Below are 24,129 nucleotides of genomic sequence, written 5' to 3'. Positions count from 1 at the left end.
GTATCGACTATGTTTACTATGCATCTTAAGACTCTCTATCAATTTATGTCATGATATCAAGAAGAAGTGACGTGGTTTAAATAGTGCAAATAGAAGAATAAATATATTTTCACAGATACATTTCCAAATAGGAAACTTCCTTGATGTTGGCCTCTGATCTCGCTAGATTGGTTCGATCAGTCTCGAAGTCACAATTTGAGCGAAAGCAGTTAGCATCTTCGTTTTGCCAGGCTCTCCCCTACCGTTTAATTAATATCTTGTGATTAGCACCTTGTCGGTCTCGTACGTGGGCACGTTGATCCGACGCTGGCCAAAAACCGACCGCCCCGTCCGTCATCCTACGTTACCAGCTCGAGCACGTGTTTCTTGATCGTAAAACCCGAGCGCCGTAGGGTTTCGTTTCACATCTGGCGACCACCAGCCGCAGAGAAAGTTACTTTCACCCCCGCAAAATGACCAGAAAATCCTAGAGGATGCACACGCGGTGACGTTTTCACCGACGCGAGTGATTCGTTCGGCGAAACAACAAGAAGAAATTGCCGTCGTTCCCGTCCCGTTCGCGCCGTAAAGACGCGAGTTTATACTCATTGGAACAAATTTATTTTACGTTTCTCCCTTAATTTTTATCTTCGCCGTGTACTTATCTCCTTCTTTGCCCCTTGGAATTTACACGTAAACGCCGGCCGTGGTGACCGTAAACTGGTTTCCAGGACTGGAACATTAAGAACAAACGAAACGGAGTGCATAAAACCGACTGACACGCTTTTTCGTCGCTGTTCGTCGACGAGCCAGTTATTAATTTCGCGAGAAGAACGCCCGTGAATCTCTGCTAGAGTGTAACTTACGCTATTCGAGGCAAACGACATTTTTTTTCTTTCGCTTTTTTTAGAAATTTCTGGTGTAATTAAATTATTATTTTGTACCCCAAGTAAATCGTTTCTCAAACACGAGCCGAGATTCCAATTAAAAATTGTTGGAAGATAATTAGAAATGCCATTGTAAACAAGAAGACCTAAAACAAAGTAAAATTACAAAAAGCTATTCGCAGAGCGTAGTTTAAAAAAACTTTGTACGCGAGTTCTTTAGAAATTAATATTTTTCATGTTCAAAAGGTGCATAAAAACCTTTGATGGAGGTGCAAACTAAGCGAATATTATTTATTGTTTATAACGACGTATCTCTAGTTTTTTTCAAATTTTAAAACTGTGTCGTACACGAAAAACTAAACGATAAAAATACAAACGTTTTTCAGTGGCCGTAACTTCGTTAAAAAACATCCTTTCTCAACGAGGTTTCGATTGTTTTGAGGATAAACGATCAAATTCGCTGACACTACGAGCCAAAATTGTAAAACTCGTTTACTCTGGAATGAAATGTCGTTTTTATCGACGTGGTGATTTTTTGGCTATTTCCCTTTCAAAGAATTTTAAAACTGTTGAAATATAAATACGGTCACTTGATAATTTCAATATTTTATAATTTAAATAACGTTTTGCCCAGAAACTACCCTTAATACTAAGGAAAAAGATTTCTTCGATGGTTCCATCGATCGATGTGCACTAAATTCGATTTGATCGCGGGTTTAACCATCCTCGCGTACAGTTTCCTCGATAAGCTCGAATCAAGCACATAAAAATCTGTAAAATACACCTGGTTTTGTCCGAGGGAGGACTTCGCCAACGAGCAGCGATCGTTCCTTCCGGTGTTTTATATTGATTTTCCCAGGTTGGCCAGCACCCAGCCTTACATTTTTGGTTCGAACTGTCTGCAGGAAGCCGGCTTATATTCCAATTAAAAGTTTCGCGAGGCTCGCGTACCATGGATTCCTGGCAAAGCCTCGCAAACGCTGTCCGTGATTTAAAGCGTTGCTTTTTTTTCGATCGTTATCGTTCCATTCCGCTTTTACGTCGTGTTTCGTTGCAACGCGCGAATAAGGACGCGTTAAACGAACTTGTTTTCAATCGAACATATATATAGTATATAGTATATAGCATATAGCATATAGCATATAGCATATAGCATATAGCATATAGCATATAGTATATACAATATATATATCTTTTTTTGTTCAATATTTAGTTACTCCGATTCGTTCCACTCCAATTGCATCGATGAATGCTGTTTTACTTTGTTTTGAAAAATCACGGTTGCGCTCGGAATCGAGAATCAACGGTTCCGGAAATTTTCGAACAATTGGTTTTTCTGGGAACGATTACAGATGTCTGGTGAATTGCAGAATAGTTACGCGTGTATTTACAACGTATGAATCAGGTGGAACAGTATTGGGATGCGGCAGTATAAAATTTTCAGCAATTGTTACCACACGGGATCAATTAATGTCGCGTGGGTGGTTCAGGATCGCGTGGTATAGCGACGTGTGTTCTATGAATTTGATTTACACGCGTTGCAAGACTCAATAATTCTATAAAAAGTGAAGGAATATAGTTTGCCTTGTTGTACATAGATCGATAAGATATTTCCTCGACGCAATTGTTATTACTTTATAATAATGTAGCGCTAAGTATTTACCATTTGTAGGAAACAGAGTAGCAAATCTTGCTTTTCACTTATCAGGAACATTAAGATAACACGAAACGACAGCAACCTGTCATCGTATATCAAATATTAAATGATTGCTTTTAGCGATGACACGAGCTGACTGTTACAAAATAATAATAGCTCTGTTGTTATTATACTGTTGGCTGCTAGACAAGTTTTCGATTTAACGCGAAATAAATTTATTACAGTGGAATTAGTAATTATTCAATTTCGTATACAGCGTAGTAATAATATTTTTGAGTAAATTTCCTATATAAAATTTTATTGAAGTGCCATAATTTATTTTGTTAAATCTATAGAAAATAAACCAGTCACGAATAGAGGCATAATTGATTTATTTAATATCCTAGGGATCTAGTATGTCTCTTTATGTGACGTAAGTGCAATAAAGTCGTGTTATTATTATTATTATGGCGAATAAATTAGTTTCTCTAGTAAGCTGGATCTCGTTCTCATTAACAAAGCGGAACGAATTCGCTGTTACGCGTGAACGCGTCGGACGAACGTTAATCAGCAGTGGCTAATCGAGTCGATTCGCGATAACCTTGAACTCGTTCGCCGTCTCTTGAGGTTGGTCTCGAAGGACTCATCGAACGTCACGAATTCTTTCGTCTTTCGTATCGACGATATTATCCGCCTTGCGTGTCGGCCGATCTTTTCAATTCCACTGTAAAAACCTACCGTTTGAAATGAATTCTCTCTCTCTCTCTCTCTCCCTGGCACAGACACACACGCTCCCACATTCGCTTCGCTCGATCCATTGTGCAACACCTGTTGAATCGTTAGCCCGTCTAGCTTTAACGAGGATGCAGGTAAGTCGGTGAATGACACGAATAAACGCCTCGTTTCGAACGCTCTAATTGGTAGTTTCTTCCGAGAGATCTTCTCGCGTTTGCGCTCCGAAAAATGGGCCATATTTGGGAATTTTTTCGAGAGAAACTACAAGCCTAATCTTTTCCAAAATTTGCACGTAATTACGTCCATCGTTCAACGAAGTTTTGGAATTTTTCTAGCTAGAAAATCGTCGCACAGTGGTGTTTGTAGTACTTGTCACCGACAGTTGAACTTAATTTAGTTGATCGTATACTTGGGAGTTTATTGCTCCACATAATTTAAATATGAGTAATGACAGTGAATTATCGTAGTAGTTTGCGGGTATAATAATGCGATTAATTGGATCGCCATAGCCGTAATGAGATAAGGTCCTCGTATCGTAAAACACAGGTGACTTCCTAAACGATCTAGATGGAGCATAAAGTGTAATTAATTTTAGAGGGGTGTACATTTGATCGAGTAATTTATTATTCTAATCAAGAATGCAATAGAAGCTATTAATCAACATTCCTCCTGGGGGTTTTAAATTAAGCACAAACTTGTGGTCAGCTCGGGACGTGGGATAATTTATTTTATAAACTGCAGCCCTCAAAAATCTTTGTTGCAGCGAACAAAATGAAATCGTTAAATTTCAATTTAAGGGACGTTTGAACTCCAAAAATAAAATTGTTCGCCAAAACGTAGCACGTCGAGGAACGTTCTCGGAAGCATCTCCGCATATTGTCATGGATTTCTTTGTCCAGTCTGGTCGTAGAACCGGCTGGAACAAAATGCTATTTCCAGCCAGTCTGGAGGTGAGCCTGAAAAGGGTTAAATCGTCTCGTTCTCTTTCCGTCGGACGGTGTGTCTCGTTCGTGTTTCACCGCGGAGGAATTGCAAGATAACGCCGAGAGACAGAGTCCCCGCAATCACCGCGGCGCACGCTTTATCTGTCGTTCGACGTTATCAGAGGTCGTTAAAGCCTGACTGGCTTCGCCTACGTAACTCGACACGCGCGCCAACAGTCGAGAGTAATTATCGAACAATAAAGCGCAAGGTGAACCCGCGAGTCGGAGCCGCTCGTGACCGTGTCGCGTCGCCGCGAATGCAAACTCGTGAGTTCTTTAACGAGCGGTGCCATTGTGTTTCTATCGAGCTAAGGTCGTCCGTGGAGTTTCGATCGTCTGGCAATGGAACCGGGTCGAGGGAACGCTCTCGCAGCTGCTCTTGATTCCCGCTGACCGGATCGCGTCTGGCAGTTTTCGTCTCTCGAAATCGAGAAGGAGTCGAGAGCACCCGTACGTAGATCGTGAGTACAACGAATATTGCGTGCCGCGGCAACTTACGTGTCACGCGAACATAATCTCGTGTGATCGACGACGAGCATACACGGCGAGACCTCGACTGACGACGTTGGGCTTTAATCCAGATAGCGGAAGCGTCGTCTAGATCGCCGTTTTACGGACCCTATCCCACGCGAAACGTGATTAACGACTCAAAGAATGAAGCAAAGAAAGTTTATTTCGAAGGAAAACTTTTTTAGAGAGGGTCAAATAATGCAAATTTTGGGCTTTTAAACAAAATTGATATAATTTGTAGCCTGCCTTTAAAACTCGTAAGTTATGTCGTTTCAGTATACGTGCGTATAACATTTCTTATCAAGAATGTAACTTGGCATTGCATCTGATTTTATCGTCTGTAGACGCGTATTATGTTGATCTTGCTTCCAAAAATAAGATGCAGTTGGGCGTCGTTTGTTTGTTCTTCGGTTTTTTAAATCGCGTAGTCAGAGTCGGAATTTCTTTTTCTTATGATTTTACGCGAGAAGTTTTTCGTGGGCGACAATCAATTTGGAGCACGAAGCAAATCGAAAGCACCACGACGAATATTTCGTCGATTGTTATAATACACAATGGCAGCTTGCGAAGCAAAGCGGACAATGGATCAAAGTCAGAAGCCGGTATGTACGGTCCATGCGCGAATTTAAATTGGTTGGTGCAATATTAACACAGCTTTTGAGGTACGTTCAGGGCACGGAACAATGCGCTGTTTTACAAAATTTTTATTAAAGAATATGAACTGATCCACGGATGCGATCGATGAAACATAGCTTTCTTTAACGTAGACTGGTAAATCTAATATGGACCTTCGGCAATTTTTTAAAGCGTTGATCGAAAATGATTGCTCCATATTTTCACGAAATGGCGAGCAGAGCGTGTTTAAGCTCGAAAGGTTAACAACGTCGCGAATTTTCGGGTCGGCATTCGATGTAAAGTTACTTTCCGCTATAATCCTGCACGAGACAAGCACAAGGAGGGAATATTTTTGCGTAGCCCAGCAGTGGATTATCCAACAGCTCGCGGGAGTTGGATCGTCGGATCTCTCTCATCGTTCATTTTCTCTCTCGTGCCCGGCCGCGAAACTTGGTTGACTCGATTCTCTAACAACCCTCGGGCGGCTGCTGAACTTTCAGCAAACATTACGATCAGACGTGGCGAGAACGTCACGGATCCCCGAATAAACTGTTGATTCGTGCCACCCGCAGCTACGGTTCCTACGAATTGCTCGAGGTTTCTTGCCGTCTCGTCTCCTCTCCGCCCGTTTATCTTACTTATCCTCTGCTCCTCGTAATTTCTCTTGCTTGCACGCCCGGGAGACGAGAAGCGGAAATCGATCGTTTCCTCGTAAAATTTACCCCTCTGTAATATTATTCGTGGCTCCTTGACGAGTATAATCTATTTGTTTGTCTTGTATATCGTATACTCGTTAGCGTGTTTTGGATCTTCTGGCGCGTGGGTGTGGCTGCGTACCCGTAGACGATGCGTTTGGTATGCGAGCGTACGTGCGTGGGAGACTCGACACAAGTGTTATAGCTGGGGTCTTACCGTTCCAATTATTCTGTTAGGGATACTTGCGTTAGAATCTCACCACCGTACGTACTTTACGTTTCTTCTTTTCGATCACCAACTATGGTAATTAACCCCTTGACTGTCCGTGCTTGTATTTAAAACTTCATTCAAATATCCTGTTTGAGTTATGCAGAGTTTTTAAGAAATTTGTACACAATACAATTAAATCTGCATTAACGGGTTATTGTGTTCTTATTTGCTATCTCGTTATAATTTTGTGAAATATTTTACGCAAGCGTTGCATTTAATAATAACGAAAGTATGAAACGGAGCGAACTTGGAGCCCCTCAGTGGGGCGTACACGACGAAAGGGTTAACGAAGAGGCGAATAGAAGCAGCTTTGACGCCTCTGCAGCCGATTGCATGGTGCAGGCTGGTCGTCGGACGACCATCGAACCCGTATTTACCGGGTTTCTCTCTGTCTCCGGGGTTAGCGTAGTTCGCAGTCGACGGGGTCGGTAATTTTTCCCTTGGACACGAAGATTCGTGCGGACGATAAAAGTCGACGCGTCGAGAGGAGGAAGAGAGGAGCCACGCAGATGCGGTCCGCAGATAAAATCACACGGCACGCACTGGCGAACGCCGACTGGTGAAATCACGTTCGTGGAAACGAAAACGAGGCAGGCGCTTGTCACTGCTAGTCTTGTAATTTTCTCTCGCGGGACGAAAGCCGCCTGTCTGCCAGTGCCGGATCTACCCACGAAAATAACCGAAGCTTCGTCTTGGAACCTCAGAAAATACCCTGATTTTTTCAATTTAAATACCATTCGAAAGTATAGTAGTTAATTTTTGTACGTGTTGTTTAGCGATCGAGGGTGTAATCGAGGTCGCGTGTTGTCCAGAGGTGAACAGGGTTACAAAATACGGTGGTGCAGGGTCGAATTTACTGCGAGGATTGCTCTATAAACAAGGACGCGATTGTTAGTAATTTTGGTGGAACGCGGGGGCTAGGAAATTTATTACTCGAGGGACGAATGGAATATCCCCGTAAAAGTGATGTATACTTAAAATTAATTATTGAAGCATCAGGGTATTTTTATTTTACATGGAAACATATATCGAAAATAAAGAATACAATTTTTTCGTTCGAGTGTTTGTTTTCAAGATAATTGAATTAGTTCGTTGAGATATTTGGCGCGTTTGTCCACTACTGAATTCGAAATTATATAAAGTTGATATTCTGGAAAACGAATCCTTCGATTTTTCGTGTAGATTCTCTATGTAATCGATGTTACACGGTTGTAGGAACACTGTTCTGAAAAAAGCCGAGAACGAGGTCGAGACGTTTACGTATAATGTATGCTCGTGAAACTACAAATTAATCTTGGTTATAAACAGATCGTTCCATTTTAAGGACGAGGCTGCACGGGCATCGACCACCGAGGCGCGAAACGGGTGCGTGATCACGTATCGTCGACTTGCGGCGAATTATGTGCTCTCTCCTTCGGCCAACTAGTATGTAAACGAGCCGTGCTCCGTAATTCGCGTGTATACGTTCGCCTAATGATATCTAGCGGGTGCTCCGACTCGCTCCTCGTCGTCTTCCTGCTTCTGTCTGGAATTGAATTCCACTTGGCTCCGGTTATCGCTTTTCCCCTTCTAAGTCAGTCTAGACTCGGACAAAAATTAGACGAAAAAGCGAGTGAGTTATTTTCGTCGTGAAATACCTGTTACATACGTGCTACTTACGCGTGTGGTAATCGATCTCTTCGAATACGGAAACTTAACTTGCACGATGCTCTGACATTTTCCCACTAATTTCAAATCTCTAACCTTTTTTGTAACGAGACCACGATGGCTTTATAAATAATTCTTTGAATATTAACATCAAATGCACAGATAGTTTTGCTAGTTAACGATGGTCCAAGTACATATAAGAAAAGGAAGATGCTCCATTCGAGCAACAATGAGGTAGAGACACGGTCCTTTGTTCAACGGAAGCAATGCCATGCCGTTCGGAGAATAGCCGGTCCCGGAAACGTTGGCCAAGTTCCGCTAAAAATTGAAACAGAATCGCTCGTCGATCACTTTCGAAACAATGTGCCAGATCCGCTCCAGAAACGCAGTAATCCAATTAAGAGCGACACCGTGGGGCGGTTGAATTAATCACGAGAGATAAATCGTGCAAAACGTCCGCCCGGTGAATCGTTTTCCCCCTCCTTTTGCACCGAGTGTCCGGGGTGGCGCCTTTTCAGCGGCGTCGGAGTCGAATGCCGCAAAGAACGGGCCGGCGTTACGTTTGTCGCGATAGTAATTACCCCCGGCGCTTTCGAAAGGACACGCAGACACGTCGCGGGGTCGAAGAAAACGCGCGTAGACGGCGGAAGATTCCGCGGGACACCTCGTTACGTTCCTCTCGAGCCTCGTTGCTTCCTCGAGATCGTTTCGACGAGCGTGTTCGCGTACTCGTGGTCTGTGTGTTTGTGCGAATGCATACGCGGAGTCGACGTAACGTGCTGCCAGTGCATCGCGAAATCCCCGCCGGGATCGACGACATTAGAGCTCGGGTCACGACAATGGTCGTGCGGTTCAGAAGCACCGGCGATGATGCGGTACACGTGTTCAAGGACGCTGTTTTCGCTGGAATCCCTGCTGGATCCGTGCACGGTCAGGGCTACGACCTTGCGGCATCTACGACCGCGCCCGTTCTTTCCACCACGTGGTCGTTTCGGTCTTTAGGGATGTGGAATTTTAACCCAGGAATTCTATGCTCGAACCACTCCGTTCCAACCTCATTTTTCTCGCAGATTTATTTACAATTTTTTAGAAGCCCCGGAGTCTAGATGAGTGGGCGTACTTTGTCTGGATATTAAATTGTCGATGACTTGTTAGTGTACGTTATCGAGTAACTTTGAGGAGACCTAGGGGTTGTTCGTACGTCGATCTTTACTATTTTCATCAAGAAATATCAGTCAATGAAATCCAAGTCCGGAGAGATTAATTTCGCCATAAATATTGTCAGTCCTTTGAATGCTCGTACTAAAGAAACAATGCATTTATATTTTAATAAAGCTAAATACAATTTGAAAGTGGGGAACAAACGTTGCAAAACAGTTGGCCAGTAATCGAGTGCCGCATAGCTCGCGTTTAACAGAATTTCTGTTCCTGCTTGGACGACTCCTTTCAAGGAGTCTAAATTAACATGCTTTTTCCTGCATACTTTCATGCTCAAGAGTATTCCAAAGCTTATAATCCAATTAGTTTAAATCTCGACTCCCAGGAGGCCAATCTTCGCCTTTAATTAATTCTAGTATGTTGGTTTCCAACCAACCGTGGTTTATTTTTGCTTTGTGAGCCAATATGGAATCTTGTCGAGATATTACGTTTTAACTCCAGTTTTGTAAAAATGAATATCCTCACCAAACAATTACTCAGGATGATGACCCTCATTGAACCCTAATCCTATGGATATTGTCTTGTTTATTAAATTTCTCTCCTATCGTGAAGACTCTTTCGTTCGTAAACATTGTAATCATTTTTTTTTGTTTTGCTCAAGCTCTTCTTATCTCTATTAATTTTTCCGTCAATAAACAACCAGTGCATCTCTTATAATCGTATATTATTACTTATGAATTGGCGTTCTTTTTTTAAAATTTGTTTTGGAAACTTTCTTGTCACGGTTCTGTTGCATCTTCAATAAAACGTTTAATTGGTGATGATTCAAGTTTTGTTTAAAGCGAAAGTCTCGGGTATCTTCATTTGTAGATTTATCGCAATCATATTACCTTCTGCTTCAACCGGATTGAAACTAGACGCCCGCAGTTTATCGCCTGTGGAAAGTTTGATAAGTATGGAGCAAATGGTATAAACGAAATTTTTTTTTCTTTCACGATTGGCTCGTGAAACCTGCTACGCGATATCCGGATCAGGTGCTGCTACGCAATTTACGGGACATAAAGGAACGATCGAGAGCGATCCTTCCTTTGATCGAGTGTAAAGCCAAACAGGGCATGCACCCGTTTCTAACGAATGAAAAGAAAGAAACAAGTGGAATGTCCCCGTATACAATACGACCCACCTGCCCTGAGCGGAATATAAATTCATGAAAACTGTTTACGTTTCGTTCTCGGTACTTGAAAGGGGATAGAATTTCTGGAATGGAGCTTGAATTCCGACGGGAAGTATGTTCCTATCGAACAGTGGAATATCACGTTGACGTGGCTTCAAAAAATATTGTAATAAAGAACGGGATCGCATAAAATTTTTCTATCGAACGTTCGAAGAAAAATGTATAAATATCTGTTGAAGATAGAGACCTATAGTTTAAAATATATTTTGTACTTTGGACAATTTCGTATTTTGATCTCGTAGCGGTAACAAAATTTATTTGTACGGTGTATCGTATAAAAAGTATACAATTTGATCATGTATAAAAGTTATCCGAGTTATTTTGAGTTCTGCAATTCAAAATAGTTTTTCACCATATCGATTCCCAACCCGAAAACTGTGGCTAGATCTGCAAAGAATGATGATTAAATTACAGCAACTTTTTCGAGTTAAAACAGTGAACGAATAACGAACAAAAATAAACAATATTTTGTTCGTTACTCGTTTCATAGAAATCAAAATAGTTCACGATAAACAAACAACATTGGTCTTTCTTTTATGGGGATGATACGAAAACAAACGTAGAAGTTAGAAATGGGAAGAATTTGATCAAAACAGAATGGAGAATAGAATAGTGCCTATTCAATTTAATTCTGCAACTCATACGACTCAATTTTAACCCCTTAACGTGCACGCCCACGATACATACAAGCTTGATTTCTGCATGCACATGATAGTCCCGAGCAACCCTCAATCTCCTCCCCACCAGCGGTTTCTTTACTCCAGACGTTGAGTTATACGTTTCACGTCAGCCTATTCCCCTAAATAATTATTTACAGTAATCAGAAACTGAAAAATTCTAGTCATAAAAGCCTTAGTTCACAACATAATGCAAAAGAGACGATCACTTTCAGCCTGTAGCGTGGAAAAAAGACGGAGCGTTAAGGGGTTAATTCGATTCTCGAAATAAACCCTATCTACGACGATGAAGCTAAATATTCGGATCCTCGATTATCCTCATTTACATCGTGGTCGCCTAAAACAAGCGACGATCGATAACCGATTATCTTTCCTTGCAAACTTTCCGACCCCAGCGGTTTTCCAACTTCCCCAAGTGGCATCTCCTCCCCCCAAAAAAATGTCCGCGTCCGGTGATCAGTGGTTTAAAACCACGCGAGCAAAAAAGGAACGAATGATCGAAACTCGAAACGGTGAGGTATCCTTGGAGGAACAGGACTCAACGCGAAGTGCCCTTTTTGGAATTTCGCTCCCCTGTCGTCGTAGTCTGTTCGAGCCCCCTCTCCCGATCCATCCCTCGACGATCGCCTCCCCCGCAATCCGTGTAGGAAAAGATTGCGCCGCGAGGGTCGACGAAACACACGGGATACTCGGTGTGTGCGTGTCCCGCAGAGAAGCGACGGGACAGAGAGAGAAAACACGAGAACAAGAGAGACGGTGGCCACGAGTAGGGCTGACGTGCGTGTGCGTGAGGCAGAGGGAGGCAAAGGGAAACGCAAGGGTGAACGCACTCGATGCACCGCTCTCGACGAAGAGGGAGAGCCCGGCGATCGTGAAAGTGAGGCGCAGCCATCGATCCGGCTGCGCTCGTGCGCCGAAACGGTAAATGGCCGTTCGGCAACTCTCCACCCTCCACGGCTTTCGACTTTTCGATCCCTCCCGCGTTCCGTCGCTTTCGGGGAAACTTCCCGTCCACCCACGCAACGACGCTTACGCGACGCGCGGACTCCCAAACGTATCCGCGGGATCATCGCTTTTTCGCGTCCAAACCTTTCCACGCCATTAAGAACTCACCCCCTGTATCCAAAACGATCTCGAAAATCTCGACTCTTGGTTTCATGCAATATTTGATTACTCTCTTAATCACATGGGTATTCAGTTATCCCTCGAAGTACGTAGGGGTTGTTTCTTCTAAAATGAATCGTTGAAGAATCAGTCGTAAAAAAGGTAGTAACTTAATTCATAAGTCAATCAAAACAATCAAGCAAGTCGTAGAAACGAGAGTATATATTATTTTCGATTTATAAACGACTCGGTGCAACTGTTGGATGTGCTGTTCGATTCGCAAGTGTTGCGGCGAAAGTTTCGCGGAGTAAATGGAGTGAAGATAAATGGATCTCCGCAACAGTTTACGTATTTGTTCTGCTACGTTTATAAAGTCGCGAGCATTCGAGCTAGAAAGGAAACGGGAGCGACAAAGAGTCGCGGTATTGAAAGTGAAACGACAGCCTGCGCCCAGGTGATCTCTCGAGTCCGAGGAACAGACTTTAGACGTAGAAAGCGCTTCTCTAAATTATGAACACTGTCGGATCTGAGAACGTTTCCGGTCGTGACAGTTTCTAAAACGGACTCGGCGGTGGGACGTTCTTAAGAATTTATTCATCGTCGTTGCTCAGTTTTACGCGTATAAATTTGGTTAAGTAACCTCTTGAGAGTGTAGGCAAACCGAAAACATTTCCCGAGACTAAACAACTATAGCAGAAGAAAGAAGGAAAAACAACGTTTTATTTTAAGCACCCAACGCGCTCCATTCAGTTTTCACTCATTTTTCTGTAATCCTCTGTTTAAGCTGGGTATTGTGAAGCAGACTATTCGAGTAACTTAATATACGAATAATACTATTATATCTTAATAAACTTTAAATATTCTCGCTACTTCTGTTGCTTTATCAACGAATTATTTACAATATTTTTTTTACAAGTGTCGCGAAAAACCCTTAAAAAAATATTAATTAATAATGTATAAGATTAATTTTTTCTGTGTACAGCAGGCACACGAAATGGTTGAATATATTTTTCATTCGCTGTTCGAGTGCAGAAAAATTCGGGGAGTAATTCCATCTCTACTTTAAAATGGCAGCGAGCGTGGAGGGTATTCGATGCACAAAAGAATTCAGGGAACTATTTTAATCGCGCATGCGGAATGTCGTTCTCCAAGTAGATTCATTCACGTCCCTTCCGCGTCGACGTCCCGATTCGCGGTGATTTACTCGCCGGTTTTTCTTAAGTTGATATTACATTTAACGGCATACCATCCGAGAGTAAACTACGCGGCATGCGCTTTCCTCGGTAAATATTTGCCCAATGAAGTGACAGTTATCGTGCAGCTTCGCGTTACGATTAGAATAGATGGTATGAATAAAATGAAATATTTACTTTCGCCCCGGAGTGCGAAGCGCACGCTTAAACGTTATTCTGCCTCTTATAACGCGACTGTGCGATCAGAAGTCGATTTACGTCGCGCACGTACTTTGAACACATTAAAATCAATCTTTTACAAAACGGAGGATGCAAATTTTATGAGGAAACAATCCACAGGCTCAAGTAAACAGTCTAACAACGCGTATTAAAAATCATAAAACTTTAGATGCGTGCAGTTCCGAAACTACTAGTGTTATATTAATTATTGAGCCATTGTGGGCAGCGGCAAAGCCTCCTCTTTAAAATGGTTCTTGAATTTTGTCGGTCGGACTTTCCGTTTTCGAGATATCGTAATGTATGTAAAAGGTAATTTTTTTAATTCGACTACGATCTCGCTCGGCGCCTCAGAAAGGCGTATTAACTCGTATTAAAAATCATAAAACTTTAGACGCGTGCAGTTCCAAAACTATTAATGTTTTATTAATTATTGAGCCACCGTCAGCAGCGGCAAAGCCTCCCCTTTAAAATGGCTTTTGGTTTTTGGCGATCCGACTTTCCGTTTTCGAGATATCGTAATTTATGTAAAAGGGAATTTTTCTTAATTTGACTATCTCTGTCTCCGTCTGACGCGTCGCGCTGGACCTCTTTGTCTCGTACGTGACTCGTGATCGAGTGACCTAGAGCCGGACGTAGTATTTCCAAGAATTTACTACGCACTGTTTACTATCTACGCGCGCGGAGAAGAATGAACTCGCGCGAGCGCAACAAAAACGTAAACAAACCCTATCTTCGAAACTAACCACCGCATCGACTTGAAACTAAAATCGCTATATCTCCGGAACTAATAAAGCTATTGACTCGCACAAACGCTCATTTTAAAGGGCATTTCATCCCCTATCTGATGACTATACCAGCTACTATAATTTTTGCTATTTTCTATGTTTATTTTGAAATTTATTTTGACGCTATATATCTAAAATTGTTTCAACAATTCCTATTAATTATACGATTGGTGTGCGATAAAACTGGATCATCAATTGTTTGTTTAATTGAAAGTGAATTTAAATTCATTAAAAATATTTATTAGAACGCATTAAAAAAATTTGTAAAACTATCAAATCTATCAGACAAAGCTCACGTTTGTATTTGTTGAACATTTCTTTTAAAAAAATTCCAATAATTCCATAATTCGATGATTACGAAAATCCTTTGGCGATGTCCTTTGGTAGAATATTATTTCAGTAATATTGCGAACTTCTCTTTGTGAATATTTACTAGGAAAGATCAAATTAACATGTCACGTTCAGTTAAACGGTCAAAGCTACCCGTTATTACATCCCATAACAATTTTTAATCGCTTACGGTACAATGGCGGGGCGTGTTATCGAACAATGCGTCCAGAGCTGTACAATAGTCGCGAAACAGAATTTCAGGAGCAATACCCATTTTCGTTCACCTGCGTTGTAACGACGAAGGAGAGCAAAATAATTTTGTACAACTATCTGCGTTTGATCGAAACAATTCCAAAGTTGTAAACGATACCGGAGAAAATAAAATAAATAAAAGATCGCAATCGGTTCGCGGCTGTAAAATTATTAATACGCGCGTTAAATGGCCTGTAAAAAACAGTGAATTATATATTGCAATGTGTAGGTCCGTTTTACACGGCAGGAAACGTACTCCCAGTAAACGGAAGCGTTTTCGTTTAAATGTTTAACGGCGCGGCGTGCGTTTGTTATTATTCCCGCGCTATCTCGGGGCCGATAAATCTTTCCGGGGGTGGCGTCGCCGACTGGTAAAAAACCGTATTCGCGTTTACCCTGCGCAAACGTTTCTCAGGCGGGACAAAGGGGCGAACTGGTCGCCGGCGTCCAGTCTCTAAGCGTAAACGGCTCGCTTGACCGGGCCGTGATTAAAGGGAATGGAATCGAGAAACAGCCACGTAAGTTCCCAGTTCGGAACCGACTCCCTGCCTCCTACGTTTCCCCGTCGCTACTAACTCTTTTGATTCCCGGTGCTCGAGTTTCTGCTGGTAATTAAATCCCGAGCTCCATCACTGCCTCGCCTCGTGCAGAACTCCCCGAGCTTTGAGCTCGCAAAGTCCGCGAACTATTGAACGCGAACCAATTACCGTAACTAATTAGCCATTCGAGCTCTCGAGCTTTGGAGTTCGCTAAGCCCCGTTAGTGTTGCTGGAAAGGCCGCGAAAGCTCTCTCTGGCTCGTGTCCCCCCCGGGGAAAACGGGATCGCGTTCATTACCGTCGGAAAAAGCATGAATTGCGACGCGTTGCCGTAACCTTGCCCACTTGTCGCGACCTTGATCGCGCCAAACAGTACTCACGGGCCTATCGTCGAGAGCCTCGTTATTAAATGATACTACAGCGCGTTTATTAATTTTTACATCTTCTTCGATGCGCTGTGTAATAAATTATAATCTTTGAAACCAACCAAAAAAGAAAGAATTTTTGTATAGGAAGCTTGGTCTCTGAGAAAATCGAGTTTGAAAACTTATCAAGTTTGCGTCCACTAAACGTAGGTTTCGAGACGAGGCACTCCCATTTTTGCTTAGGAATGGAATTCTACGTGGAAAATAGTTTAGTGGTTAGTTTTCGAGATAATTAAATTTGAAAATTTGTGGAGCACTCCCTGCGATCGAATTTTGGGGCGTCTGTCCATTACTTACTATTTCTACTTGCGCCGACGGGCCAGTCGTACTCCAACAATTTTCACTTAACTTTCTCGAACACGAAACATTATCAGAACAAATTCTATATGTCTTCTAATGTCTGACCTGTCATAACAAAACTACTATGTAACCAAGAAAAATTCGATCTATGCAAAAACACGTTTTAAACTACGTTTATTACAATATTTATTTTCAATACGATGGCTGATATATACTTTTAATAAATTTTACAAAAGAAGTGGTAATTTCGCGTAATTGCACACAAACTATAATATACGACTGTAACGGTTCCAAATTACCAGAATCGTTGTTCGTCGAGCGTGTCACGCAGTTTCGCTCAGCAGGATGTACCCGCTGACCGCCGACCGCGTAGCGATCGATGCGATCGATCGGATCCGGTAAACGGCCTCCGTCGAACGACCAAACTAATTTCTTTTCGTTTGTTTTCTGTTTCAGGTAAGTTGTATCGCCGTGTACATTGATTCGTTACTAATTTCGCCGAGGGAAGGACGCGGTCGTGGGAACTTTGCGTCGAACTCCAGCCGGTTGATCCTCGAAGGTATTTGGCTAGTTAGGATCGTGTTGGCTGAACAAATTAACCGACACAACGAAAACCCTTATCCGACTAGTTGACACTGCAGACTATATTCGTGCAAATGAACTCCGAGATAATGGAAGACAAATCTCGACGGTTTATCGCTAACATCCTCATTCTCGAGATCTATTCGACGATTACTCGCGATCGTGGCGCGCTCCAAACTTTCCTCGACCCTTAAGTTTAGGCTACTTTGGTAGATTTTATTAGTCGTTCGACTATAACGTAACTTTCAACGTTTCGTTTACTGTTTTAAAAAGTAAATGCTTTGATACTTGAGGCTGATCTTTTTTTTTATAAATACTGTAATTGAAATTCATTAACTCTGAAATGCTGGGATACAGCGTAATTTATGTGTTATGTATTATGATACGATTAGGTCGTAGGTTCCTTAAAAAGAAGAGAGAGTTCCCCATACGTTTAGGAACAAAATGGATGCATTAACCCGGGGCCGGTCTTTTTCTTTGTAATATCAGCGCCGAAAACGCGCTTACGTATAGGCTTTCCAAGGTGAATCAGTGCCGCGGCGGGGTCGTAGGTATCGGAAGAAAAGAAGTAGTTTCGCGAAGAAGCTGCCGGGGCTGCATAAAGTAGCGGCCCAACCAGAGTGAACGGAGGAGAGAACAGGGTAAAGATGAAGGGGAAGAAAGGGAACGAGAAGGCGGAGGTGAAGAGGCGAAGCCGTAGCAATAAAGTGTGTCAGAACTCGGCGGCGTTCCGCGTTTTCTTTTTTCCTTCGTGCCGCTATAAAGTCGCTGTACCTCGAGATACGCCTTTTAGCGTGCGCCACGCAAGCGTTCGGGGTCTCGGGGAAAAAATAAAAATAAAAAAAGAACTTATTATGTCGCCGAGATCACCCGACAAAATGGACAACGTTCGCGGCGAAATTGCAAACAGGTAGGCGGGAATTGAACGGTCAACGGTTCTATAATTTTCTGCAATTAGGAGGGAAAGAATCCCCGCCTTGATCTTTAGAAGCCGAGGCATTGAATGTTCTCGCGAACGTTGGAGGCGAGCGATTATATCGGCCCGTAATTGAAATTCTTTAACGCTGGAATGCCGGGACACTCCGTTTCCCGCTAATTTGTGCGTTATGCATTATAATACGATTAGTCTGCTTCGAATCAAAATTTTAAAAGAAAGAAACGGGGTCCGGTAATACTGGAAGTAATTAAGACGACCGAGTTCACCTCATATATTGTTACAAGTACATCTTGATTATACTTTTACATAAACGGGATACTAAAAATAATACTGTATTCTTAACGCAGGGTTTATCAAACAAAAAGTTTAAAAAAATATTTATTTTTACGAATTTTAATATTTTCGAGGATCGTGGAAGATTGTGATTAAAAGTTGCATATACATCCGCGAGTTGTCAAGGTCCGATGGGATCGATATCGATCGTTCGTGGACGCCTAAACACGGATTAGCGGGTAACGGGCGCAATTGATAGATGTTGGCGAAATAACGACAACACGGAATATTCATAATCAATGGCGAGCCCGGATCCCACGCGGCCGGATAGATATTCGAAGTCGAGCAACACACGACGATCATTCGAGTCTCAATAATGCAGGCAGTTATCCAATTTGTACAGCATGGAAGATCACGGGCCGAACGGTGCGTTTACGGACGTACGTTCATTGCGTATATCGGAATTACATTCGACCGGACAACGTCGAAATCAATTTCGTATTAAATATCCAATTAATTCGCATCGCGCAGATATCCCGCGTGCCTGTTATTCGTTGTTTCGCGTTGGAATTTTCAGGAAGCCTTTTCCCGCGGCGTCGGGTGCTTCTCTCCAATTTTAAAACGATATTCCGGGGTCCGGAAATTATTTCCGTCGGGAGCCCCGGAACGCTTTTTCAGAAAAAGGAAAAGCTCGGCCAGGCAGACACGACGCCGGTCGTGCGCCGGCATTGTGCTCGATAATTAGTTTTCAGCGTAGATCGTACGTCGGGGGGGCCCTCCGCGCGATGCAAAAATCGGGGCCAACGATCGCTTAACGAAACCGGCGATTGCGGTTAATAAAATTTTCCGTGGCTGGTTTTTATTACGACGCGCACAGTATCCGAAAAAAAGTATTCGTGTACCGCCGTGCAGACTGCCGCGCTTGAATCAGGCCACCTGAATAACTTGCCTGGTTTTTTTTCGATAAAAAAAAAGTATTAAACCGATCTTGACTCGAAGGGGCAAATATCATGGCGCGCAAGAAATTTTTCTCGTGGCACGCGTTTCGAAACTGGATATGTAAGTCGTAATAGTGCATTCGATGATTGCTCGAATTCACTTTTATCAGAAGTGAAATAGTGCTTTTCTTTAAAAGTAAAATGTGAATTATGAAAGTTTAAGTACTAAAAGCGTTTGGTCTATTATGTATATCGGGAGCGTTTAAATCGAACAATGAAAATGTGGATTCGCTGTCTTCCCCTGATCTATCTGGGCTGTCAATATTTCGCGCTGCGACGAGTAAAGTGCGCTTCCTGTTTCTTCTATCAGTGTTAAGGATGATAGATAGGGAAGAAAATGATGAACAGCTGAAGGGAATGAACGTGACAAATTATTTTCATACTTACTTTCGTTTCGAACTATTAGCTCTTGTAATATCAGAAGCATTATTTTGTAATATGAAATCGCGGTTGAAAACTCCCGGATACTTTCGTCGATAGAAAACCAATAATTTGTTTCGAGTGAAAGTTAAGGTTGCGCTATCGTCCGAGCAAACAGACGAGAAACATTCGATAAAGCATTCGGCGATAAACGAATCATAAAACATGGAAATAGGGTACTTAGATCAACAAATTGTCGAAATGTTTTCGGTTCTGTTGACATATTTTAACAGAAGGAATGGCAATAGAATTGATGGAGAAAGGAGGAAGTTTTATCGAATAATAAGGTTGAACCCAAGAGCAAGGAGGTCGGGGATCGCAGCAACGATTTTTCCAACGATTCGTTTCTCCTCTTCGTGCTTGTCTCTCTTGGCGGGGATATTTCTCTTGGCAATTTTTCCCCTTTTTATTTTTCGTTCCCTGTTACATCCTGCCACTCGTTCCTATCCATTTCGACGTACGGTACGTTTCTATCTTTTCCCGTTTCGTTCCTCGCTCTTCTGCGTGCGTTCCTTGTCTCTGGTTTCTCTTTATTTCTCTCTATCTTTCTCAATCGCGTGTAAAATATACGTTTATATAGAGTCGGGCGTAGTTTAACCAGGTGTCAGTGTGTAACGTGCATGGTATACGGGGTGTACAACCGGCCAAGCCGTAAGATCCGCTCGGCTTGACCATATTTTTCGTCGGAAATGCGACGGGTGCCTCCGCCTCTGTTCCAACTCCTGGCTACGCCGTGGCTGCTGAAATTCAACAGCAAATTATTAACCCTGGAAAATGGGGGGAGACGCGTCTAGCCCAACAATTAGAAATTCCAAAAAATCTACCACTCACCCTGTGGAAAACATTTTCAAAAAATTGCATACAAATAGTTTCTCTGCGAAAATTCCATCTCATCCTACCGCTAATCTTTAACAAAGGTGGTACTAAAAATGACTACTTGGAGAATTAAATAAATTAGAAAAATAAATTCTACAAATATACGAAATTGAGGTATACGAAAAAATAGATAAATTGATGGCGTTATTAAATGAATTCATGTACGAAGTGTGACCCAAAGTCGCGGCCTGGCAGGATTGGGGTTAACGCAATTGCCCGTGGCTCGGTTTCTCTAGGGTTAATCTTCCCCACCGGGGGTTGGGCTCCCCCTGAACCTCGACCGCATAACATTCCCCGCGTTGAAAGCGATTTTATAAAAAAGCACAAGTTCCCGCGGCCCCTCGACGCTCGAAGGAATAGGGTTTAATATTCCAGAAAGTTTCGCGGATTAAAGCAGCGGATCGGGGATTTCCCCCAGTTCCTGAGACGCGCAGGAAACGTGCTCCAAACGTGGAATTCCTGCGTGGCCGTCTCGCGATCGTTTCCCGCAACTTTTTAACGCAATAACGCCGCCCGAAGGGTAGCTGCTTCCGAGTTGATGCAATCTCTCCGAGAAACCTGACGCCACGAGGAAACAGGTTTATGAAACCCCGGAGTTACAATAGTTCGAGTTCAAAGGCTACGAATAATCGCGAATAATAATACCGTGATAGCCGATAGGGGATGAAAGATTCTACGACGAAGACGACAGCGAAGAAACGCGTGATTCAACCGTCAGGGTCCTTTAATGCCAAATTGGACACTTGTTGGACTCGTGTTTTAAATTCGGCTGGATTTAAACGCGTCTCGAATGACTTTTAAACATTTTAAACATTGTTGATATTTGAAAAGTAGCATAATAGATATCAAATTTATAGTTATTGCAATGGTAATGGGGAATTTATTTGATGCACAAGTTAGGAAACAGTTTCTGTGAATATTAAAAAAAGATATATGGCGTTGACTAACTGCCCGCGTTTATGTACACAGAAAGTCGATAAAATCTTGGCAATAAATATTCTACCTTGCTCTTCGAACGATGCTCGTTATTATTGCTCTGTGGTATGTTCAAGTTTTTCCAATTTTAACCGAAGCTTTCGTTTTAATGGCACGATCGGTGTTCTACATGTGGGTCAGTGGAGAGTAAAATGGATATTATTAAGCGAAAAGCTACTTGCAGCGGAGGGAAAGAATAAAACAAATTATTCGGACGAGTCGTTCGATCGGAATTATAAACGATATTGAAATAATCGGAACTCGTGGGTCGTGTAGAAATTAGCGACGAACGCGCATAACCCAGTAAGTACGTGGTCGATATCTAGTTCGCATGCAACGAGGTGAGCGAGAGTTGCGGCATGCAACAGCTGTCCAATGGCGGACATTTCGGACACTGAATAGTAGCGACGGGACCAATCCAACGACACGATTATTTATATCAGCACGTATCAATTCCCAACTATTGCGTCGTGATTTCAAAAGTATCGTTGGTATTAGTTCTTACTAACATAGTACATATTTGTACTCGTCGCCATTTCTTTTATTGCAACACCTATTTTATCGATACCTTAAAGACACGAGGACTCGACTAATCTTAAAATAAATTTCATCGATATTTAAAATTAATTAGTACCTGTACACATTTTGATATTTGTTCGAATTTTCGTTTTGTTTCCAACGATTTCTCCGTATTTATACAATTATCGTGCAGCTATCCGTACGTTTAATAAACGTTGAAATCGGATTTCGTTTTGTATTTTTTCTTGCGTACACGAGTGGATCGCGAGCTCGGTCGACTAAAAAAAGGTAACTCGCGAAAAATTTCCGCGGTACCGCTCCACGTCTCTCTCTCTCTATCTAGCGTCGAGAGTCGTCGCTATAATCGTCGCAGGTTAAACGGAAAATATGCGTCGGTAATCGTCGGTAGAGCGATGCCGAGGCCATCGAAAATTCAGTTTTCCCGGCCGAATTTTCAGCAAGTTACGCCCGAGCGGGCGCTTCATTAGCGAAATTTAATTAAGTCGCAGCCGAACCGATTAAAATCGAAGCCCGACCCGCGGCACACGACCGGTAACAACGTTTCCTTGTAAATGTCACGATTTTGCGGCAGCCTCGAAAATATGCGGCTAAACGGAGCAATTAAATTCGAAACGGTCCCGACCGTGCGTCACACGCGCCCTCGCGTTTATCGACTACGTTTATTGATCGCGATTTGCGAGTTAACCAGTTAATTGGCGATTTCATTAACGATCGCAGCCGCCCGGAAAGAATACAGCGTGCCCTCCTGCCCCCCTTCGCCGTTTTAGTTCGTCCACCGATACGCCCCTAATCGTGAGAATATTCAGGCAATAATCGGCAAATAACTCAGAATAATTTGTATTTCTCCAATTCTCAAACTAAAGCGCTCAAGATTCTATATTTGCAAGATTCTTTACGCGTGAATTGTACCGTACATCCCTTGCTATTGGTCGACACCCAAAGTCCCAGTTGCCAACTTCTCGCGAACATGCAGTACAGAATCGCAAGAACAAACATTTCACGAGACCATCCGATCGCGTCCGATCCCCTCGCAATTTCCATCTTCGTAGTTAACGAATCGGTCAGCCTCGAAGTATTCGAACAAAGAAAAATTGGGCACGGCCAGTTTCGTCGAGAATGTCTCGAGGCGGACCGCACAGGGGAGGAAGGCTATTCTTCATGGTATAGTCTCGAAGAAAAATGCGGTTCGAACGGCGTTATAACGTGCACCGTGTTGTAACCGACTTACACGATCTATCGTAGCAGCCGGCGGGCACGATGGCGCTTAAGCATCGATTTTCCGTCAGAAACTTACTTACTGGTACGTCAGTGTGCCCGACTGCGACGACCGGGGGCCACGACTCCTAGACGACGCCGCGGAGGCAAGTAAATCGTCGTAAACAAAGTCTCGAGCGCCACGTAGCCGGAATACCTAAGAGAACGTCTCCCCCGTCCACGGAGGAACCGGAAGAGCTAAACGTCCTGCTTCGCCTCGCGATTTTCCTCCCTCGTTAATTCCGTCCTTCGAAAATGGAATCACGACGTGGCTAATAGAAACGGGGGTCTGGCCGCGCCAGCTGGACGAGGAATTACCGCGTGAATTGGCAGAAATTTCCTCTCCGCGTGATTCGGATCCTCATATTTTATCGAAAACGCACGGGCCTCCATTTGTCCCGTGCAAATCGGCTTATGGAGTTTATTCGCGACGCGCGCCTCTAGCTGTTTGACAGCGAAATATTATGTAATGAATTTTCGACGCGATAAAATATTATGTAACGGGCAAGACTCGTTTCTGTCGCGAATTCTATCGCGAACGTATCAGCGTCTGCATAGTCTGGTCGAAACACTAGGATTGTTGGGGCTAGGTTTCAATGAGATTTACAAGTCGTTACGATTAGTTTACTTAACTCTAAAACATACATTTATCTTATAATTTGTGATTGCAAACCCGAAGAGGGCCCGAAATTTGTTGATTTTTGTTTCACGTGTACGAACAAAAAACGTCACTTGGGTATATTGGTTCGTTTATAAAATTAGTTTTACTATTCAGCTAACTCAAGTCGCCCTTTGACCGATTCGACAGGGAAATCTAAAAGACAGGGTCAGAGTCGTTCAGTCTGAGTTATTGGTCTCATCTTTCAAAGCTTTATCGTTAAACATTAATTAGCATCTACCGTTACGATCATTCAACTGGTAGCCGATGTTAATTGCACACGATATTAACGCTAGTTTACGATGGAAGATTAGGTGAGCGTACAAACACTTTAATGCTAATTGTATCATGCAGCAGCAATTGTGGTGTGAAATTGGATCGTTGAACCAAGATTCGAAAACGTGGCATTCGTTCGACGGTGCCCGTTGAAGCTAATAAATTAT

At 42.7% G+C, this 24,129-nt stretch overlaps 1 protein-coding gene across 7 annotated transcripts in view; it reads left to right on the top strand.

The window, feature by feature from the left end:
• Positions 1-24,129, top strand: part of LOC143352155 (uncharacterized) — a 340,958-nt gene that overhangs the window by 117,802 nt on the left and 199,027 nt on the right. Inside the window, exon 3 of one of the 7 annotated variants that reach the window (XM_076784460.1) lies at positions 16,630-16,732. The exons of the other annotated variants lie outside the window; for them this stretch is intronic. The gene's annotated coding sequence lies outside the window, so the exon portion shown is untranslated. The remainder of the gene's footprint in view (positions 1-16,629; positions 16,733-24,129) is intronic. 7 annotated transcript variants of the gene reach the window in all.

This window comes from Colletes latitarsis, chromosome 3 (assembly GCF_051014445.1).
Source record: "Colletes latitarsis isolate SP2378_abdomen chromosome 3, iyColLati1, whole genome shotgun sequence".
NCBI lineage: Eukaryota > Metazoa > Arthropoda > Insecta > Hymenoptera > Colletidae > Colletes > Colletes latitarsis.
Note: the sequence above shows the minus strand (reverse complement) of the source record. Positions and strands in the feature narration are given on the sequence as shown.